Source organism: Chenopodium album, chromosome 26, assembly GCF_948465745.1.
Source record: "Chenopodium album chromosome 26, dcCheAlbu1.1, whole genome shotgun sequence".
Lineage (NCBI taxonomy): Eukaryota > Viridiplantae > Streptophyta > Magnoliopsida > Caryophyllales > Amaranthaceae > Chenopodium > Chenopodium album.
The window spans coordinates 35,961,667-35,982,855 of record NC_137859.1 but is presented as its reverse complement, the minus strand read 5'-3'; the positions used below and the strand labels follow the sequence as shown (position 1 = coordinate 35,982,855).

At 32.0% G+C, this 21,189-nt stretch overlaps 2 long non-coding RNA genes across 5 annotated transcripts; both read left to right on the top strand.

Moving 5' to 3' along the window:
• Positions 1-12,218: 12,218 nt before the first annotated feature.
• On the top strand, positions 12,219-13,396 carry LOC145618604 (uncharacterized). The gene is made up of 2 exons (XR_014107952.1): positions 12,219-12,854; positions 13,174-13,396. It is a non-coding gene; the product is annotated as an uncharacterized LOC145618604 (long non-coding RNA).
• Positions 13,397-16,755: 3,359 nt separating this feature from the next.
• On the top strand, positions 16,756-20,935 carry LOC145618339 (uncharacterized). 4 transcript variants are annotated; one of them, XR_014107900.1, is made up of 6 exons: positions 16,756-16,893; positions 17,497-17,661; positions 18,532-18,717; positions 18,955-19,104; positions 19,806-19,871; positions 20,661-20,935. It is a non-coding gene; the product is annotated as an uncharacterized LOC145618339 (long non-coding RNA). The 4 variants fall into 4 exon arrangements; XR_014107898.1 differs by having other exon boundaries at positions 19,642-19,871; XR_014107897.1 differs by having other exon boundaries at positions 19,595-19,871.
• Positions 20,936-21,189: the final 254 nt, after the last annotated feature.

The window sequence follows — 21,189 nt, the reverse complement described above, 5'->3', positions numbered from 1 at the left end:
ACCTACAAGAGCAAAATAAAAGAAATCTGATATTAAACAATACAAAAACAAATTTCACAAATTGATTATTTTGATTCTTGAACAACAAAACACTTCATCAATGTGTAAAATTACCACTCAAAACTCTCACCAATTTATTTACCAATTTACTATAAACACCTCAGATTTGACAAAAAAATCCTAACATCAACTGAGGTTGTTTCTCAATCAATCAAACTAAAATTCCATCAATTCCACAAAACACAAACAAATATCAACAACAACACACTAATCACAGCAAAGATCATAAATAAATCATTACATTCTAGAAATTAAATAAATAACATGAATAACAAATCGACCATGCAATAATATCTGAGTTTCTTCACCTCAAAAACTCGAATCCACCAAACCTTGCTCCATGTCTTACCCCTTCCGCCTATTTTAGAAAGAAAACAGAGAAACTTGGAGATGAGGGGAAAAAAAAGGAGAAATAACAAATAAAAAAAATACCTAAAACATAGATGAAAGTTGAACCAATTAGAACAAGAATGAGAAAGGGGAGATAGAATTGTACCTGGAGATCAACATTTTGTTACAAATCAGACAATAATGCTACTGACAATATAAAAAATCAATCCCAAAAAAACGATGAATCACTCAAATTCAACCCAAATAAAACAACCACACAGTCGAAGAAAACACTAAAATTCAACCAAAAAAACGAAAATAAATAGAACAAATAAACCCTAAAAAAACCGAAAAACAATCGAACAAATGAACCCAAAAAATCGAAAACAAATCGATCAAATAAACCTGTTTAATACGAAACGATTTCGCACAAATACACCCACAAAGATTCAACCCAAAAAAATCAATAACATATCGAAATCAACATGAACATATATGCAATAAATCCACAGTATAACCCAAAAAATTGAAATTAAATCGAGAAAGAGAAACGAGATCAAACCTAATGGATGTGATGATCCAAAAATTGTCTTCCAAAACCGCAGACTCGAAGAATTTTTTCTTCGAAGCACCATCGTCGAAAGGGATGATCAGTGGTCAAGAGCTGCTGAAGTTTTCTCTCTCTAGGTTTCTCTCTCCTTGTTTCCCCCAAAGAAATGCTCTGACCCTTTCCTTCTGAGATGACAACAGAGAGAGGGAAGTCGGTGAGAAGCAATTACAACTGTCATACATAATGCAATTGGCTAAGAAAGGGCAATTTCGGCAATTCATTAAATATAGGGGTGTCTTTGTAATAGCACCACAGTGAACTGTTCATAAGAACAGTATTTAGTTTTGCATATTTTATAAGGTCTATAGATTTATATTTATAATCATAATGCTATAATTATTATTATTACTACAATTGTCCCATTATTTCAGTTTATTTGGGTGATAGTGCATATTATTCATAATTATAATGTTATTACTAGATGAAACCCGTGCGATGTACAGATCGTTTATATTTTTTAAAAAAACATATTTTTTATATTTATGTGATTACATTTGTCACTCCGTATATTTATTAGTTGTATGTAATATATCATTTTTTCGTATTTTTTTAAATATTAGATAAAATTCCTAATCTCACAAGATAATATTTCGTATTTAATTAATGTAACCATTAAAATCTCATTGGTCAATTATGCTTATGTGGCACTTTAACTAATCTTAGGTGGCATAATTCTATTGTAACATTTTAAAAATACTAATCCTATGTGGTGCTCTAATAATTTTTTTAAAATAAAAATCCTACGTGGCGCTCTAAAATCTCGGGAAAAAACTCCCCTTTATATATATGTATATATATATATGTATATATATATATATCCCTACCTTATAAAAAGTAGAAGATTGCGCTTATGAATAGTGCATGGACCTATATGCCCTTCAAAATGTTTATTTACGTTCTTACCCCCATATGTTATTTCTTACATTTATGTCCTTCCACATGTACAAATGTAATAATGAGTGTTGAGCTTTCTATCTCCTTACATTTATGCACTTTTTATTTATTTATTTATTTATGTAAATTTTAAAGTTCATCTCTTATGATTGAAATAAAAAAGATGACTCTACAAGATGGATGAGTTTGAAAAATCTTTCCACTTAATTAATTAAATTAAAAGGAAAATGATATCATGAAATTTAAAATTTTGATATTTAATGGAGGTTATTATAGTTTAATTGCATGATAACTTTACTAACCGCACAAGCAAAAAGTTATTTCTTTTTTTGTGATCGAAGGTCAAAATTAACGACTTACACATAATTGTATATAAATGACATTGAGACCAATGATCTGATGATTTTGTCGAAGTAGATGTACTAAGAAGAAAGGGAACCTAACTGACTACGATGAAAAGGGAAAAAAGCAAGAAGGAAGTCAAGGGAATTATCAAGGGTTTAAGGCTATAATTGGGGCTGCATAAACTTTTTCTACTGCGTAACCAAATTCACGTTTGTGGAAGAAAGTTGCAAATGCAAGTTGATACTATATTTTCCCTGATTGCCTAAATGTTAATGTTTATGCGAGTTGGGTGTAACTGTTTCTCTTTTTTAGTTTCATATAGTTAATCTTATATAATTTATGTAGAGTAATTACTAGGTTGGGTGAGAGTATATACTTGCAAATAGTAAATGCTCCGAAAAACTTTTCCATTACTATATGTATATGCAATGTTAAATTACTTCTATTTGTATGTAATTTGTGCTCTATGATTTATTAATTATATTTAATCTATTCTTAATAAGTTTGTAGATGTTTTTGCAATATTGCATTGTTGAATAACTGTATAAATGTTTTTTGAGGAAAAGTTGTAAATAAGTGGAAAAGTTGTGCCGGAAAAACAAAAAAGTTTAAACACAATCCAATATACACATTCCATTAGTTTATCAAATTATTTTCTCTAAAATCCCAATGTCGTGGAGAGTTTAAACACAACCTAATATAAACACCAAGAAAGGACAAGCCACTTCGCGCGCATCGCGCGCGTTGCCCTAGTATATATAAGGGATGGATCCGGTAAGAACCCCTCTTTATATAAGAACCTAGTATATATAAGAACCAATCTAATCCATAGGATTAGATTGTAATAAACGCTCCAGATTAAAGGAAAACTAGTAATGGCATAATAGTAAATATGAAAACAAACCACCACCATATATATACCCCAAATTTTCTCTCTCCTCAAACATAACCCACACTACCGCACTCTCTCTCCTAAAAACCCCCCAAATTCTCTCCAAAAATCACCAAATTCTGAGTTGATTTTTTGTGATATTTCTGATTTTCATGAATTTAGCATGAGTTCAAGTCGATTTTTTATTTTTCTCATTTGATTTTCATCAAACTTCGGCGATTTTAGTGTTCAAACTTCGGCGATTTTAGGGCTGGAATTTTCAGCGGATTTAGGGTTCGAACTTCAGTGGATTTAGGGCTCGAATATAATTTCAGCGATTCTAGTATTCGAATTTCAGCGATATTAGGTAATTTCAGCGCTACTTGATTATTTCTTGTTTTTTTTTTTCATGGATTATTTTTGGTTTTTTTTGGCTTCATTTTAGTAGTATGTTCGATTATATTGCTACCTCTGTTCTGTATTCAATTTCTTTTATTGAATAGTTTATGTTTTTAGTTTTTGATGATTTATTGTATATCTATTATGTTTTGCAACTAATTATGTAACTTCGGAATTTCTAAATGAATTAATTGACTTTTGTGAATTGTAAATTAGCTTAGCATGTTCTAAACTCTTTTTCATCATGTTCTAAGTTAGTGATACCTCTTATTGCGTTCTTAATTGTTAGTGATATCATTTATCATGGATCTATTGGGTGGTTGGTGATGAATTAGTGATTGATTGATTGACACATTATCTTTGAGGCAAAACTTGGGGACTAAGGATAAAGAGAGAGAGAAGGAGGCTAGGGGTAAGGGGTGGGAGGAATATGCTGGCCAGCTGGTCATTATTAATGAGTTCAAAGGTTTAAAATAGGTTGATGGACTTACACCATGCTTATGATTTATGATGTTGCAAATTTAACTGTCTCAAAATGAATTGTAGATGCCTTGGCAAGTTAGGATGGTTTTGTATACATGATGAGAGCAATTTAACTTGATATAATGTGGCCATTTTTTATTAGTTATTATCAATGCCAATGCAGCTTTCTAGTATGATAATTATCGGTTTTAAAGTAGCAGCAGCTGCTGTCAAAAATTAGTGGAGTATTGGGTGGGGGGCCCTTTGGTTAGTGAAATTGTAAAATGTGAAGGGAGGAATGTAGCAGGGCATAGTAATGGGCCGGGAGGCATTTGAGTTTCTACATGTGATTGTTTTCCGCCCCTTATAAGGGGGAGTGGTGATCAATAACATACGGCTAAAACCTATTAGCTCAAGTGGTAGAGCACTATGCAAATGCATAGAAGATGTAGGTTCGAATCCTACATAGATTATCTTTATAAATAACTAAAACAAACTTAAAAGGTAAACCTTATTATTTCTCCTTATAGCCTAATTTAGAACAAATGTAATAATTTAGAACATAATGTAGAACATTGAAAATAATTTTAGAACATATAGAAAAAACTTAGAACATAAGAAAAAAACTTAGAACACGGGATAAAAGTTTAGAGTGCATTAAAAATTAGAACATAGGTTAAAAAATTTAGAAAACATAGGGAAAAAAAATTAGAACATAGGTAGAAAAATATTTAGGACATAAGAAATTAAAAGGCACAGAACACATAAGAAATTAAAAGGCTTAGAACATAGGAAAGATAATTTAGAACATGAGAGAAAATTTTACAACATAAGAAAGATAATTTAGAACATGAGAAAAAATTTTAGAACATAGGCAAAGAAATTTGGAACATAGGAAAAATAATTTAGAACATAGGAAAGATAGTTTAGAACATGAGAGAAAATTTTAGAACATAGGCAAAAAAAATTTAGAACATAAGAAAAGATTTAGAACATAGGAAAGATAGTTTCGAACACGAGAGAAAATTTTAGAACATGGACAAAAAAAAAATTAGAACATAAGAAACGGTTTAGAACGAACATAGGAAAAATAGTCTATAACATGAGAGAAAAATTTAGAACATAGCAAAAAAATTTAGAACATAAGAAAAGGTTTGGAACATTGGAAAGATAGTTTAGAACATGAGAGAAATTTTAGAACATAGGCAAAAATATTTAGAACATACATAGAAAAAATTTAGAGCACGGGAAATAATTAGAACATAGACAAAAAAAAAATGTATGTAGTTTTATTTGATGTAAACTCTTATCTTTTAAAGTTGAATGGCTAAATTCTATAGAATGATCTAAGTTATATAAACAAATAATTGGCTTTAAATGATTAATTACTATCGAACTATGCTACAACACAACTCTTATACAAAACTCTCATCTCTACATTACAAAAATCAACCTACGTAGGAGTCGAACCCACATCTTTTGTGCATTTGCACAATGCTCTACCCTTTGAGCTAGTAGGTTAATGCATATAAAACATCTAAAAAGTAAATTTTTATTTTTTAATCATATCCCTGACTCATCTATATATTCTATATTTATATCTCTCCAGCATTATTTGGGCTTATGCTTTACTTGAAGGAATTTATGTAAACTAGAGTACAATAGATGAACTAAAAAAGATCCAATGATAGACCATAAAGCTAAGATAGACTATAAGACATTTTATAAAGCCTGAATGTGTTCCAAAGACAAAATATAAAATAAAATAAATGAAGGAAATGGATAAAACATAAGCAATTTAATCAAATGGAATTAGACTCACATCTGCATGCAATAGCCATGTTTGTATGTAGTACATATACTAGATAACTAGATAAGTACATGCAGATGTGCAATCTTCTACAAAATAGCAAGAATAGGAGTCATAAATACTGATATACATACACTAACCAAAGGAGGAAGAGCTTTCATAGGTGCTATTCTGATCTTGCATCCTAATTCATGAAAATATTGACATTGATTTTGATGAACAACGGACGATTTTGATGAACAACTGAATCAGGACAAGCCTGCCTGAATTTTTGGGTTAAGAATAGCATGATAACAATCTGGATTAAGAATATGGTAACATATCTTTCACATTGACCAGAGATTAAACTGTCATTAATCTACAAATCAAGATAAGTTCTAATTATTTAATTAGAGTATCCACAAATCAAGACAAGTTCTAATTATTTTATAAAAGTTTAGAACATTAGCATAATAGTGTAGAACAAGGGCACAATATTTAGAACATGATCAATTATAGCTCAAAAATTATTAAAAGAAAATCAGAGATAAATCAGTAACATTTATTATAAGAAATAGACATGATTGAATAATTGATAACGAAGAATGATGACAAAGAAGGTCGCATAAGCTCAGCATTCGGATCCAAAATTCATTCAAAATTAGATGAAAACTGACAAACCTGAAATTGAAAAAAAAAAACAACAAAATCAAAATTTCAAAAAAAATAAAATATAATTAACACTCAAAACAATAGAACATAGAAACTAAAGCTGAAATAAGTGAAACTCGATTAAAAGCAACAATAATGAAAAAATAAAAATGATTGAACGTGAATAAAAGAATGAAATTATTAACACAAAATTCAATGAAATTATAAACCAAATAACAAAAATCAACACATAAATTCAGAAAAATGAACAATAATAATTACAAGAAAATTAAATAGAAAACCCTAAATTTTCATCATATCTTTGAAACAGACCTAAAATGCGAAATGTGGGAGAAATAATGAAGAATTCGCGCACAATTCATAAGTTCGAACAAATTTCTTGAAGAATTTTGATGAAATTTATGTTTAATGAGGGGAATTCGAAGCGAAATTGACGAGAGAAGAGTAAAGATCTGTAGCAAGATTAGAGAGAGAAAACAATGATGTGAAAGAGGAGAAGGGGATGTGGTAACTGGTAAGTGTAAAACTGAAATTACAAAAGTGTCATTATTGATTTTGGGCAGTCGGATCTACTTTAATCCACTGTCCAGATTAATTCTTATATATATATATATATATATATATATATATATATATATATATATATATATATATATATATATATATATATATATATATATATATATATATATATATATATAACTGTGAGTATAGTTTGTCCCACATAAAAAAAAAAAATAATTAAATAAATTAAATTAAAAACAAAAAAAAGTAAAACTTTTTAGTTTATAACCCAAGCGGGCTACTTCTTCTAATGCCAGTTGGTTTTAGGATGAAACCTTGTTGTGCAATTAGTATTATGTGCACCATGGTGCACCTAGAAATAGGTGCACCACGACTATACTTTTGAACATTTAGTAAAAAAAGTTGAACATTCTACAAAAAATGAACATTTAGTAAAAAGAATATGAACACGTCACAAAACTTGAACATAAACATGCAATTTTTATGTTCATATTTTATCAAGAAATGTTCATTTTGTATACATTAAATGTTCAGTTTCTATTACAAAACTATTGAATTATTACGAGTCAGCTCAAAATTTGTTTGACTCGTAATAATTCAAAATTTGCGATTGTTCAGATTTTTTTACTAAATGTTCAAAATTTGTTATTGTTCATATTTTTTTACTAAAAGTTCAAAATTATAGGCGTGGTGCATTGCGATTGTTCAGATTTTTTTTACTAAACGTTCAAAATTTTTGATGTTCAGATTTTTTAACTAAATGTTCAAAATTCTTGATTGTTCAGATTTCTTTTACTAAATGTTCAAAAGTATAGGCATGATGCATTGCAATTGTTCAGATTTTTTAACTAAAAGTTCAAAATTTGTGATGTTCAGATGTTTTAACTACATGTTCAAAATTTGCAATTGTTCAGATTTTTTAACTAATTGTTCAAAAGTATAGGCGTGGTGCACCTAGAAATAGGTGCACCATGATGCATCTTAAAATTTGTCCTTGTTGTGGGCTCTTGTTTGTGGGATTTTGGGCTTTTCTCCCTTGTGTTTCCTTTAGCAAGTTATAGTGATGAAGAAAAGGAAATTTTACAAAAAAAAAAACACCTTTTATAAGTATTTTTTAGCAAGAAACCACCTTATAATTTTTTTTTGCAAATACACACCTTAGGCCTATTCACATTTACTGAACAAAGCTGAACTGAATTGAACTGAACTGATTTGAGCTAAACTAAACTGAACTGAATTGAGCAGAATTGAATATTCTATGAGAGAAATTAATGGATGAACTGAACTGAACTGAACTGAACAGATTGGAGCTGAACTGAACTGAAATGATTGAAGCTGAACTGAAATTAAGTAAATGTGAACAGGCTCTTAATCAAGATTTTTTTTGCAAAACCATATCTTTATGCCGGAAAATAGAGTCAAACCCTATTTTCCGGCGTTGACTACGCCATTTGCACCGACAAAACTGAGAGTGGAGGGGAGAAGGGTGGCTAATGCTATAGAGGAGGGTTTAGGGTGATCAACGTCGTTAAAGGGGTGTGTTTAGGGTGGTCAACGCCGAAAAGGGGGTGTGTTTATGGTGGTCAACGCCATGAAAGGGTGGTTTTGTGGGTGGGGCTTAGGAGGGAGGTGGTTTCGTGAGTGGGGCTGGGAAGAGAGGTGGTTTCGTGGGTATATTGGGATAGTCAACGCTGGAAAATGGGGTCAAACCTCATTGAAGCATAAAGGTATTGATTTGCAAAAAAATTTTGATTAAGGTGTGTCATTGCAAAAAAATTTTTATAAAACTTCTAACATAAAAGTCGGGTTTTGTTTTGTATTGAATGTTTTGTATTGATACAATTCAAACATAACCCGACTTGCCTAAAACTTCTAACAAAATAAACTTGCCAAATATAACATAAGTACATAACTTAAATACACCAAACCGACTTTAATAAAAGACCCGTCCTATTTATTTATCGGATGGAACTAACCCATTTATAATTGTGGTGGCTTAGGCCTTTTATTAATTGGGCTCCAACCCAGTGAATTGCTTGTCAAAACAAGAAATATATAACGGATGATTGCATAGTTTCCTTCTCCTGTTACTTCTCAATTGAAGCGCACTTCACGTTAACTTCTCCATTGAAGCGCACTGGTATCCCCCATTGAAGCAGCTTCTGAGGTAATAATCATATCAATTTCACAATCTAGGGTTAATTTAATTTAATTGTCAGTGCAATAAGTTTATTAGGGTTCGAAAATCTCAACTTTGGCCTTTGAATTCTAATATTATGAAAAGAAATTTATGAGCCTAATGTGATAATCGAATCAAATATCCCTAATATTATTTTTGTGATTTTTCGAGCCTGATAATTGAATCAAAATTGGTTGCTAATCTATTGCACAACCCTTTAATGTTTAATTACTTATGAATTTAAGTATTTAATTGATAGGCTTTGTTCAATTAGAGTTGGATTACTTGAATGATAATCAAGGTTAGCATAATTTGTGGGATAATTAATTTGAAATTGCTGATTTATTATTGGATACTTGGATAATTGATTAATTTGTTATTGTTTAGTTGTTTTGACGGATTACATTGAAAGTATACAAACTTTTAAAAAAATCGGGTGTACAATTATTATTGTACATCCATTATAAAGATAGGCTAAAGTGATCAAAAGTTACCCTTGAAATGAATAAAAGTTAATCCAATATGCATAAAAGTAACCCAATACAAATAAAAATTATCAACGGTTTATTAGTAAGGAATCACATTTTAAATGACTAAAAATCAATTGGTAGTGATTGAATGTAATTAAATTACCATTATAAAACTTTTCTTGGTGTCTATTTATATAAAAATTGTATTTTGTTTAAAGTTACCCAAAAAAAGAGCAAAAAGTCACCCTAAAATTAGCTAAAAGTTACCCTTATACTGCTCGATGTACACTAATAGTCTAATATTAGTGTAAACCGGGTGTATACAAAAGTTTTACTTGAAAGTATATAACATTGTTAGTTTCCTAAAAAGAAAAATATATATATATATATATATATATATATATATATATATATATATATATATATATATATATATATATATATATATATATATATATTGAATAACGTGTTTTATGTGTGTGTGGGTTCCACCCGGTTAATCTTTTAGGGCTAATTCGAGTTTTGGGATCAGTTCTTCCGATTGTTGTTGCGGGAGATTAACATGAGTATGTGTTATTGTCATTTGTTTTAATGTTATTGTAATAGTAAAAAAAAAAAAAAAACGATATCAAAGTATCAAACAAGCCCTTAGACATGTTTGTTTGTGTTCATTGGATTATATTGTTGCAACATGTTTGAAATTGTTCTATGTCATGCTCGGTGTTGAAGAAGATAGAACACGAAAAATGGAACTCGACAACAACAACAACAACAATAGCAGCAGCAACGACAACCACATCGTGAAATTTATAAGATTCATGATCCCATTTATCCCATTTTTGCTTTTCTTGGGTTTATTAATGTTTTTCGTCGGCCGTAGCAACAATCGTAATTCTGTTCCAGAGTTTGAGGTTGATTCTCTTTCCATGAAAGTATATAATACTGAGAAACTTGCAACAGCTGATTTGAACTTTACTGTCACATTAAAGAACAAGGATGAAGGCTTATTGTCTTTTGATCAAATGCAAGTGTCATTAGAGTATCACCAAAATGATGAGATTATTTCATCGACGACACTTGATGATTTTCTTCAAGATGATAAACAACGCCAGATTCAATTTGGAATGCTCATCAATGCACACTACCTTGGAAACGAGACCATTGATTCGATCTATCGAGATAATGTTTTACGGTTTGGTTTAAAAGCTCAGGGTCACTATGTACGTCCTCGTGATCATTATTTTGACAAGTGCGAGATTAAGCTCGTGTGTGATGATATCGGAGTTGGGTTTTCGCCCGAAAAGAATAATTCGACCATCACCGGGAGTTTGATTGTCAGTCCAATCCCTTGCAAATGCAAATCTGAATGTAATAGGAAAAGGTACTAGAGAATAACTTTCATTCTCGTTTGCTATTTTAAGTTCTTGGCAATGTTTGTAGTGGTCTATTTAGGAAATTCTCGACTTATCTTTACTTTAGTTTGGCTAATCTTCGGCTGCAGAGTGTACAGTATTCTTTGTGGCTTATACTTGTTTAATGTCCGACTATTTTGCAATCCACGGTTTATAAATCAAAGAGTAATTATTAATCCCGTAGGGTTTAAAAAGAAGATTATTCAATTAGTAATGAAGGGCTGATCATTTGCACTGATTAATTATGGAAAATTTTATTTTAATCACAATAATGGCCTATTCAAAAATTAAGGAATGTGATTTGAATAGTATTTTATATTTTTATGTCATTGGCATACTATGTTATCTCACTCTTTTAGAGCCTGTTCATATTTACTGAATTGAGCTGAACTGAACTGAACTGATTGGAACTGAACTGAACTGAACTGATTGGAACTGAACTGAACTGAATTGAGCTGAAATGAATATTTTATGTGAGAGGGAAATTAAGAGCTGAACTGAACTGATTGGAACTGAACTGAACTGAACTGATTGGAACTGAATTGAACTGAACTGAACTGAAATTAAGTAAATATGAACAGGCCCTTAGTCATGTGCGTTGCACAGATTAATTAGATATTATTTATGTAAAATAGTTGTTAATATTATTTAATCCAAAAAGTATAATCATAATCTCTTTAATTAACTTAAAAGAAATATTGTAATTATTTAACCTTAAAATTTATGATGAAAAAAATTGGAAAAAAAAAACAATAATGATGTCAAAAATAGTTTAGCGGGAAAAAAATTTCATAAAAAATTGACATGTGCCCCTTAATGATTTGATGTCAGCATGTTTTATTTTGGTAATAGCTAATAGATTAATTGAAAAATAAATGAATAATATTCCACATAACTATACAAGTAAAGTAGTTTACTTTCATTTCCTATCTCCCATAGAAGAAAATTTAAATTTTTGGTCGTCCCCTCCTAACTGTTGTTGCGGGGGATCAAACACAAGTCCTCCCACCAAGTGCAGTCTCAATCACCACTACACCAACATCCAATTGGTTGTATTTGTATTAGCTATATAATCCAATACTTATTTTACTCTTTTTACTCGTCATATTCACCAGATTTATGGATACAATAATATCTTACATTTTACCCACCAATTTATATGTTTTAAACTTTTAACCACTACATACTACATAAGTCATACAACCAACAACTTATTGAATATACAACACAATTGTTTTGTTATTTTTTTGTTTTTTTTTTTTTTAATTTTTTTTAGATATAATACACACAGATTACATACTAATTCTAAAGCAAATAGAATTAACCGCCGCTTCTGAACGCGACGACGATCCGCTTTATGAATACTACAAACCCGAAAGGTTAAGCCTAGGGCCGGCAAAAACAGACCCGACCCGAACACCCGACCCGAACCCGACACGAAAATAACGGGTTAGGGTTGAGGTTTTCAACCCGAAAACTTAAATGGGTCGACATGAACCCGACCTGAAAATTAAATGGGTTAGGTTAAGGTTGAATATTTCAACCCGAATATGACCCATTTAACCCGAAAAAAAAAAAAAAAAAAAAAAAAAAAAAAAAAAAAAAAAAAAAAAACCTAAAAGAATTCAGCCCAAGCCCAAAACCAGCCTCCTATTAAAAGCAAAAACCCTAAAATCATCACAATCTTTCAGCCGTTTCAACCCTTTCTCTAATTCTCTCTTCTAAATCAATTTTTCACTTATCTTTCTTCATTTCAAGAATTCAAACAATCAAATCTCCTTTGTTAATTGTGAGTCACTCTCTTCTACTCGTTCTTCTTCTTCATCAATTTACAAGGTAATTTTGTTTCATCATTATTTTACATGTATTTAATTGTTTCTAAAAAATACGGGTTGTTCATCAGTGCATGCTATTATTCGATTGTTAATGTTAATTTCTGACTTTCTGTTGTCCATGTTTTTATACGATTGTTGTTGTTAAATTTTGTTTTTAATTTCTGTATTTGGTGTTATTATATGGTTTATTTATGCTGATTTGAGTGATTTTTATTATTAATTTTCTCTTGTTGTTCATATAATTTCTGATCTATTGTCTTTTGTTGTTGTTCATGTCAATTTATTTTCATGCTGATGTTGTTTGTATTTTTAAATGGCAGCAAATTACAGCAACTAAAATCATCTATCTTTCGAAGAGTCAGATTTTAGAGATTTGGAGAGGAGATTGATTCCACATTCCCATAAAGGAGGACAAAACAAAGAGATGGAAGATTGTTCTTAAAATTCATTTTGGCATTTAAAATCCGATTTGTAATTCATTAATTTAACTTGTTTGTAATCTATAAGTTATTTTGTTTGGTATTAAATTTTAATATCTACGGAGTACTTGTCTGAAATATCATGTTAAAATGTTAAAATGAACATTATCGGGTTGGCCGGGTTGACCCAACCCGAATTTAACAACCTGATTAATACCCAAAAAAAAAGTTTCAGGTCAAATCAGGTCATTTTCGGGTTGACCTGAACCCGAAAATACCAGGTCAGGTCAAGTATTTCAACCCGAAAACTTAAATGGATCAGGTCCGGGTTGGGGGGTAGCTGACCCGAAATTAGCTGACCCGAACACGAACCCGACCCGACCTGATCCGTTTGCCAGTCCTAGTTAAGCCAACTTCAAAATCCTTTGAATGAGCCAAATATAAGCGACATTACCGTGCCCCTCCCCACGAAGCAGGGAAACCAGATTATATGAATTAGTAAAAACCATGAGAGACAAAAACCCTCGATTTAACATGCTAACGCCTCCGCATGTAAAGCTGAGGAACAAACCCCAAAGTTACTACCACCACTAATTCGATCATCCAATTGATCATCATTATCCAAGCACCATCCCATTCATTCCAGCCCGTTGAGAATCTTTGAACCAAGAGCCATCTATTTAAAGAGAAGGCAATGCAATCCCAAGGGGGGTTTGGCCCAGCCAAGCAACATAAAAACCCGGTGGAGAAGAGGTACCACCATCTGCCAGAGGTAGACTAGCAGGGCCATCGAAGTCACAAAGATTGTATGATTATCCATAACCTCCGCTAACAGAGAATCGAAGGGACGGGGCGTAGAAGAATCCTTAAAGATTCTGGAATTACGCCATAACCACAAACTCCAAAGCGTACCAACAAAAGTACCTAAGCGAGTACTAGAAGGCGAAGGAGTTGTGTCTTCGATAAATGCAATTACTAAATATATCAAGGATCATTATTATGGAGATAATAAGTTCGTTCTATTTGGTCGTTATCATCTGTTGCTAGACTATGAAAGATGATCTTTGGACTAGTCAAATGGTCCAAAGCCTGCTAGAATGCATCCTATGAGGTCACACACAAGGGTATTCGGTTAAGCAAGTTAAAGGCCCATTAATGGGCCTCATGAGCAATTAACTAATCATGAGAAATTAATGGGCTAGTATAGTTAGTTTTGGATTAGGTTTTGAGCTTTTGACATGGGCTCTTATTCAGAGATCGGATCTATAAATAAGATCCATGCCTAGAGTTACATGCAAGCAGTCATAATCAACATACAGTAGATTTTGACATCAAGGCAACCAATCTCGAAGCCCTAATCCTCTCTCTAACTCACGGCCCTCTCTCCCCCTTCATCCGTACTGGCGGCCACCCTTGGCGGCGTGTGTGGTGTTCGTGGTGGATCATGATTTGTTCGTTGCTCGCTCTTCTCCGTAGAAGGACAATTGAAGGGTTTAATTGCAACTAACTAGCATTAGTGGAGGTCTTAATCTGTGCCCGTGGACCAAGTAGAGGAATCACGCTTGGGGCTCTTTATCTCCCATTGTCTTGCTCGATCGCACGTGGAATCACGCTTCAAAGGTTCAATTATATGTTTTTTATGTGTTATGCATTAGATCTTGGGATTAGGTACTGTATGAATATGATTCATGTTTATTCCGCAATTAGTACCTATATCTCCAACAGTGGTATCAATTAACCTATTGCATTTACGCATATTAACTTTAATTCTTTGATAGTCCACAATTTTAATTCAATTTGGAGGGTGAATAATTTAATTAAGATTCAATCTTTATATTAAATGGAGATTTAATTTTGGGATATGATTAAATATGATTTAATTGCTCAATTGTTCTAGCAAAATCCGAATTAAGCCCTAGTTTTTCGAAAATTTTAATTGAAATAAAGCCCTAAATTTTGAATTTGTGCTTAATTTTGATGAATTTCGAATAATTTATGCTTCATAAATTTAATTGGATTGATTTGATACATAAAATTAATATGATTTTTTGTATAATCAATAATTTGATTCAAGAGTTTGATTAGATTTGAATTAATTTTGTGAAGAACCCTAGATTTGAAATTAAATTCTGAATTTGATTTCAAAATTGAATTAGGCATAAATGTTATGTTTTAATTCAAAAAACCTAATTTAATTTAAATTTACAAAAGTTGTTTAATCAAATTAAACTCTAAAAAAAAAACAAAAAAAAACAAAAGAGTTAATTTTGGGAGGGGCACCGTGGCTGGGTGGACAAACCACCAAGAGGTGGGCCATGACGGCAACCCAGCCAGGAGGTCGGAAAGGGTGCGCGATGCAGGGCGGAGGACAGGCGGCAGCAGCAAAGTGCAACTGTTGCACTGCCGCGTGCTGCAGCCTGCGGCTGCTGGTGGCTGGGCTCCTGCCTAGCCGGCGGACGACAACATCCCTCAGATGACAAGGACGACTTCAGGCTGAAGGTTGCTGGCTGGAACAGTTCCGGGATAAGCGGCTGCCTGCGCCGTGGCTGGAATCAGTTCCTGGTTGCGGATTTTCTTGCGACTGTGCGTTGGTTGGGGTCTAAGTTCTCCTCATTGACGCACACCATGTTCCCTGTTGATGCGTTGGTTGGGGTTCACCCCTGGCTGACGTGGCAGCAATTTAAAAAAAAATGTTTTTTTATTAAATTTATTTTGTTTTATAATATTTTCAAAATAAATATGATTTTATTTTAGGGATAAAATCAAATTTCAAAAGTTGGTTCTTGATAATTATCCTAAATTAAAGTTGTTAATTTTGGATAGGATTTGTTAGAATATTTTGAGCATATTCCAAAAAGATAAAGATTGACTTTAAATAATGTGATTATCCCACAATTATTTTTGAATATAATTGATTTAAAATTTTGTGATTGGCTAATAATTATGATAGATATTCCTAACTTTGTTATGATAATCTTTGAGGATAAATTTGATTTATCTTTAAAGATTAAAATAAGATTTGATTGTATTTCATGACTAATTTAAAATATACGATATTTTATTGATGGTCATGAATAATATATGATATTATCTAGTTGCATTAATTAAAATATGAGATATTTAGATGCCATATTTCCTTAATTGTGAACATTCGATGTTGTAGTTTATGAAAGCATGATGAGTGATTTATTATGTAGCAATTTTATAATATATGATGTTTTTTATTGCTATATAATGACTAGTATGGCCCAGTAGATTGCTAAATACGATTTGCGTATCGTGAAGTATCACTACTACAAAATGAGTGTTTTTTCGACGCTGGGGCCTCGACGCAAGGTAAGGGGAATCAGCAGTTAGATTTAGTACCCGCGTTTTTTCGACGCTTTTACGCGACGAAAGAAATTTTTGTCGCTGGAAAGCGTCGAGAAGACAAGCACATGTCAAGCACGTGAATTGTTAGTACATCACAACTAAGCCCACGTTTCAATTTTAAGCGGAAAATAAACCAAAAAAAAAAATCAGACTACTCAGTTCTCAACCCTAACTTTTCCGCCCTCTTCGTGAGATTTATGGAATCTTAATCCAGATCTTAATTCTCCCTGCAATTCCCCCGAATACATGGTAAAATTTCTCTACTCAATTTTGTCACTGTCTATGCCGCTTTTGTTTCAAAGGTACATCTTTCATTTTCGATCGAATACGAATTTCGCTTTTGATTGAAGTCTGTGAAATTGTTTTTAGCAACCTAATTTCAACAATATTACAAAATTATGATTAGATATTGTTTGATATATGAATACAGAGATTATAGGGTTTTATTATATATTGTTATGCTTCATTTTGCGATGAATCTGGGTAAATATTTGTTTATAAGAAATAGCTAGTATTGTCAGATTTCATGTGCGAATTTAAAAGAAGTTTATACTCAATCGATTAAATTGGAAATTTTGAAGTAATTTCCCACAGAAAAGTTGAGATTTTGAGATGGGTTCCTTTTTACTATATTTAATCGGTTGTTTGATAGATTTTTGTTTATTTTTTAGTTACTTTTAATCAAATTCAATTTATCTTTGGCTGTTGCATTTACCTAGCAAATGTTACTTGTAATTTTATCAACTCTGCATATGATTTTTCAATTGAATAGTTAATTCCCCATCTAGATCTATGCATCAAATACATTGTTAAAGTTCTTTTGGTTTGCTTTCTTCCATTATTTTATTTCAGGGTGTATTGGGGATTGTGATTAAGAGGATTTGAAGGAGTTTATTCTCCACTTGATGCTTTTGTGCTAACTTGGTGCCTACTTGATATCTCTGTTGCTCTTGTCATCCTGACATAGCAGCCTCATGGCAGGTGGCTTAGAAACGAACAGGCTGGTGTTGCAGGAATGTATGTGTTGTTGCTTTTGTTATTAATGGTTGTTTGTTTTGTTCTTGTTTGATTTTGCTGTTGTTATTGTTCGGTGTTGCGTCTGCATGCATTGAGGTGTTTTTGCTAACGTGCTACTGCCTTCCCTTGTTGACTGAGTTGCCTTAGCTATTGTTTGTGTCCTATCTCTTGTGTGTGTGTGTGTTCATGGTTGTGATTGTGTCCATCTTGTGTTACTAGAATTGAATCAATAAAAGAAATTAAACCTTTTTTTGTGAATTTATAAATTACCTATGCAGCTCTAGGATTTTACTTTGACAACGCTAAGCTCACCTATGGCCTTACCTCACTTACCTGTAGGACCGTTTTTAGTCTTATCTTGTTATAAACTTTGGCTTAAATCAATACAAGAAACACTATCTGTGTGCTAATAGCTTACCTATAGGAATCTAGGACTCGAGTTTAATAAATCTAAGCTTAGATTTTTTTTCCAAGGAGGTTAGCAATTGCTTCAGATACTACTGGCAACGAAATTCACGAGCTTGTCTAGAGATACATCTATTTATTTAAGAACTTTTTCATACTTATTTATTGGTAAAAGAACCATTTTATGTGCTAGGTTTTTGTATACATCTTTAAACCTTTTTAGTAAACTTTTGTCCATGTTTCAATATTTAATAAATACAAGAGAGAAATCATTTGATTAAAGAAATTATACTCTGAAATTACAAGTTAGCAAAAGATGAACTTTAATTAAAATCTACTGACTTCAACTGAATTGTAACATATTTTGCTTGAGTTGTATGCTGGAAAAATTTTGGTGTGGTCCTTGTCTTGCAGTGCCTGTATATAAGGAATGTCAAAGTTTCAAGTCCTTTTTTTATGCCTCAGAGTCCAATTTCACGGAAAAGCATAAGACTTCATTACAATTATACTTGGAGAAACTTTAGAGCCAAGCCAAACAGGTTTCACAAAATTTTGCAAGTGATGTTTCTGATGCGGATGATCAAATCAGTCAACTGTAAGCAAGGAAGGAACTTGGATTACTCGAGAAGTATTTTGAGTCTGTTAAAGAAGGTAATTAGATGCATAGGCATGTTTGTTACAGCATAGTTGACTTGTGAGTTTGTGACTTTTCATAATATGATTTCAGAAGGGATTGTGATCAAAATTTGTCTTTAGTAAAAGCTTGCTAGTTATAATTGTGAGTTTTCAGTATATATGTATCTTGCATGATGTTATGAATTTTTTTAGCAATAGTATGCAATCTTAATGTCTTCTAAAGAAAACATCTGAATTTTGTCAAACCACCAGGTAACAAAGTTATGAATTGAATTGAGTTAGTGTTGTCTAACAAAGTTATGAATTGAATTGACCGGGTCGGACACAACAATCTTCTTCTTAAAGCGCTTGTTGGACAATTTTGTCAAAGCATCTGAATTCTTAGGAAAGGCAAAGCATCAGGTAACAAAGTCACATTTCTTTTTATAACTGAAATTAGAGTTGAAATCCAGAACTGAATTCAGATCTGAAGTTCAGAACTAAAAATCAGATTTGAAATCAGAGCTGAAATCCAGAACTGAATTCAGATCTGAAGTTCAGAACTGAAATTCAAAATGCTTGTGTGTGTGTGTGTGTGTGTGTGTGAGATAATAATCTGCCTAAGGTTCTCTACTCTAGAATACTCCCATTTATACTGCTTGTCTGCCGTGCTCCCCTACTGCTTGCTGTCCTGCTCCCTTGCCTAAGCTACTTATCTGCCTTGTCTGGGGCTTTGGATGCAACCTTTTAAGTAGAATAAAGTTCCAACCTTTTGACCTTAATAATGCTAAATGAAAGTGAAAGTTCTTCAAAAATGGTTTAATCTTAAAAGCAATTTGAGTTCTTTTATTTTAGCAGCAATACCAGTAGAATCATGACTCAATTTGAGTTCTTTTTATTGTGGTGAGTTTAGCAGCTTTGGTTTAAAGATGATTACCTGAATGCATTTGCACTTCACAGGCTGGAAGATTTTGCAAGTGCTTCAGGTAAACTAGATGATACTTTGAATTGTAAACATGACTTATAGAATTCCTAGTCTGATATAACCAGTAATCTGCTGTCTGCTTGATTATTTATCTATGATTGTCATGGTAACAAATATTTTGGTTGTTTTTCTGTACAAGGCACAACATGGTTTTTTGCTTTAGTTGTTAGGAGCTGGTAAAAGTCTACTTCAAGTTACTTGAGTGGTAAGGTTATCTTTTATGTTTTTTAGTCTCAGAATTCTTTCACTTCTTTTTGTCGAATATTGTTGTAAAAAAATCGCTTTTTCTTGTCGTTTCATGCCTAAACCATATCTGTTACCAAAGTGCCTTTTACAATCCTCCTATATATACAGGGTATTGGACTATTGGGGGACTCGGGGTAATTGTGTCAAACACGAGTACTTGTCCATTTGATATTGTGGATCGTGAGCGATTTCGAATAACTCAGAATTTATAGCTTAAAATGAAGTGTGAAGTGCCAATATATACTGATATCCTTGTGTTGTGGATCTGACATTGGTACTACTTATGGTGAAATGAAGAGTCTGAGACTAGGTAACATAGCTCACAATCAACTACAGATTATGAGACATAAATCATAACTACTCAAGAATAGAAAATTCTGTCCTCAGACATCAGTTGTTCCCCATGCTTCTCATATCAGTTGGATCGCTGGATCCTGGTGGCATACATACATAAAGATTCATGCTTGCCTGACCAGAACCCCAACGCACCCATCCCCAAACCCAACAGACACATACCAACAGAATTCCATGCCAGCTTTTGTATTACTTGATCCATGCGGCTTCGTTGAGTTAGGCTTTGGATTTGTCCGCAATACTGACCTGTTGGCTTTTTTGTTCATTTATATTTCTATGTTTAACTTACAATTCTATGTTTAAATAATATATAACATGTTGAATCTTGAGCCTATATTGTGTAATGTATTAATTTATACTTTGTATTTATTTATTTATTTATTTTTTTTTGAAGATTGGAAAAGGCATGTAGGTGCAACAAAAGAATAGGCTGGGACACTTAACAAGCGACTACATTGTCTATAAGGCCATCATCTATCTATTTTGGTTTTTAGTCTTATATTAGCTAGTGATGTATTTATTTAGGAACAAGCTACAATAATATGCGACGTTTTTTTTTTTTTTTTAATAATTGTGTTGATGTTTTCTTTTATAAATTTGGTAATTAACTACATACTCTTATTATTGTTGATTAATTAATTAATTATTTTTAAATCTAGTTATATAGAATATTTGTTTATTTTTATTTTAATGTTATTAATTTAATTTAATTTATGATAAATTTAAATAACTATAATGTATGTATGATGGTAATAATTTAATAAAAGGAAAAAAAAATTCTTGACGCTTTTTAATGTCTACATATTTGCACATTTTCAAATTTCAAAGAGTTTCCCGCCATAACATAGGCTGACACGAATAAACGCAAGACAACAAAAAGCGTCGTTAAATTTGAGTATATGGATAGGTAAAAGCGTCGCTAA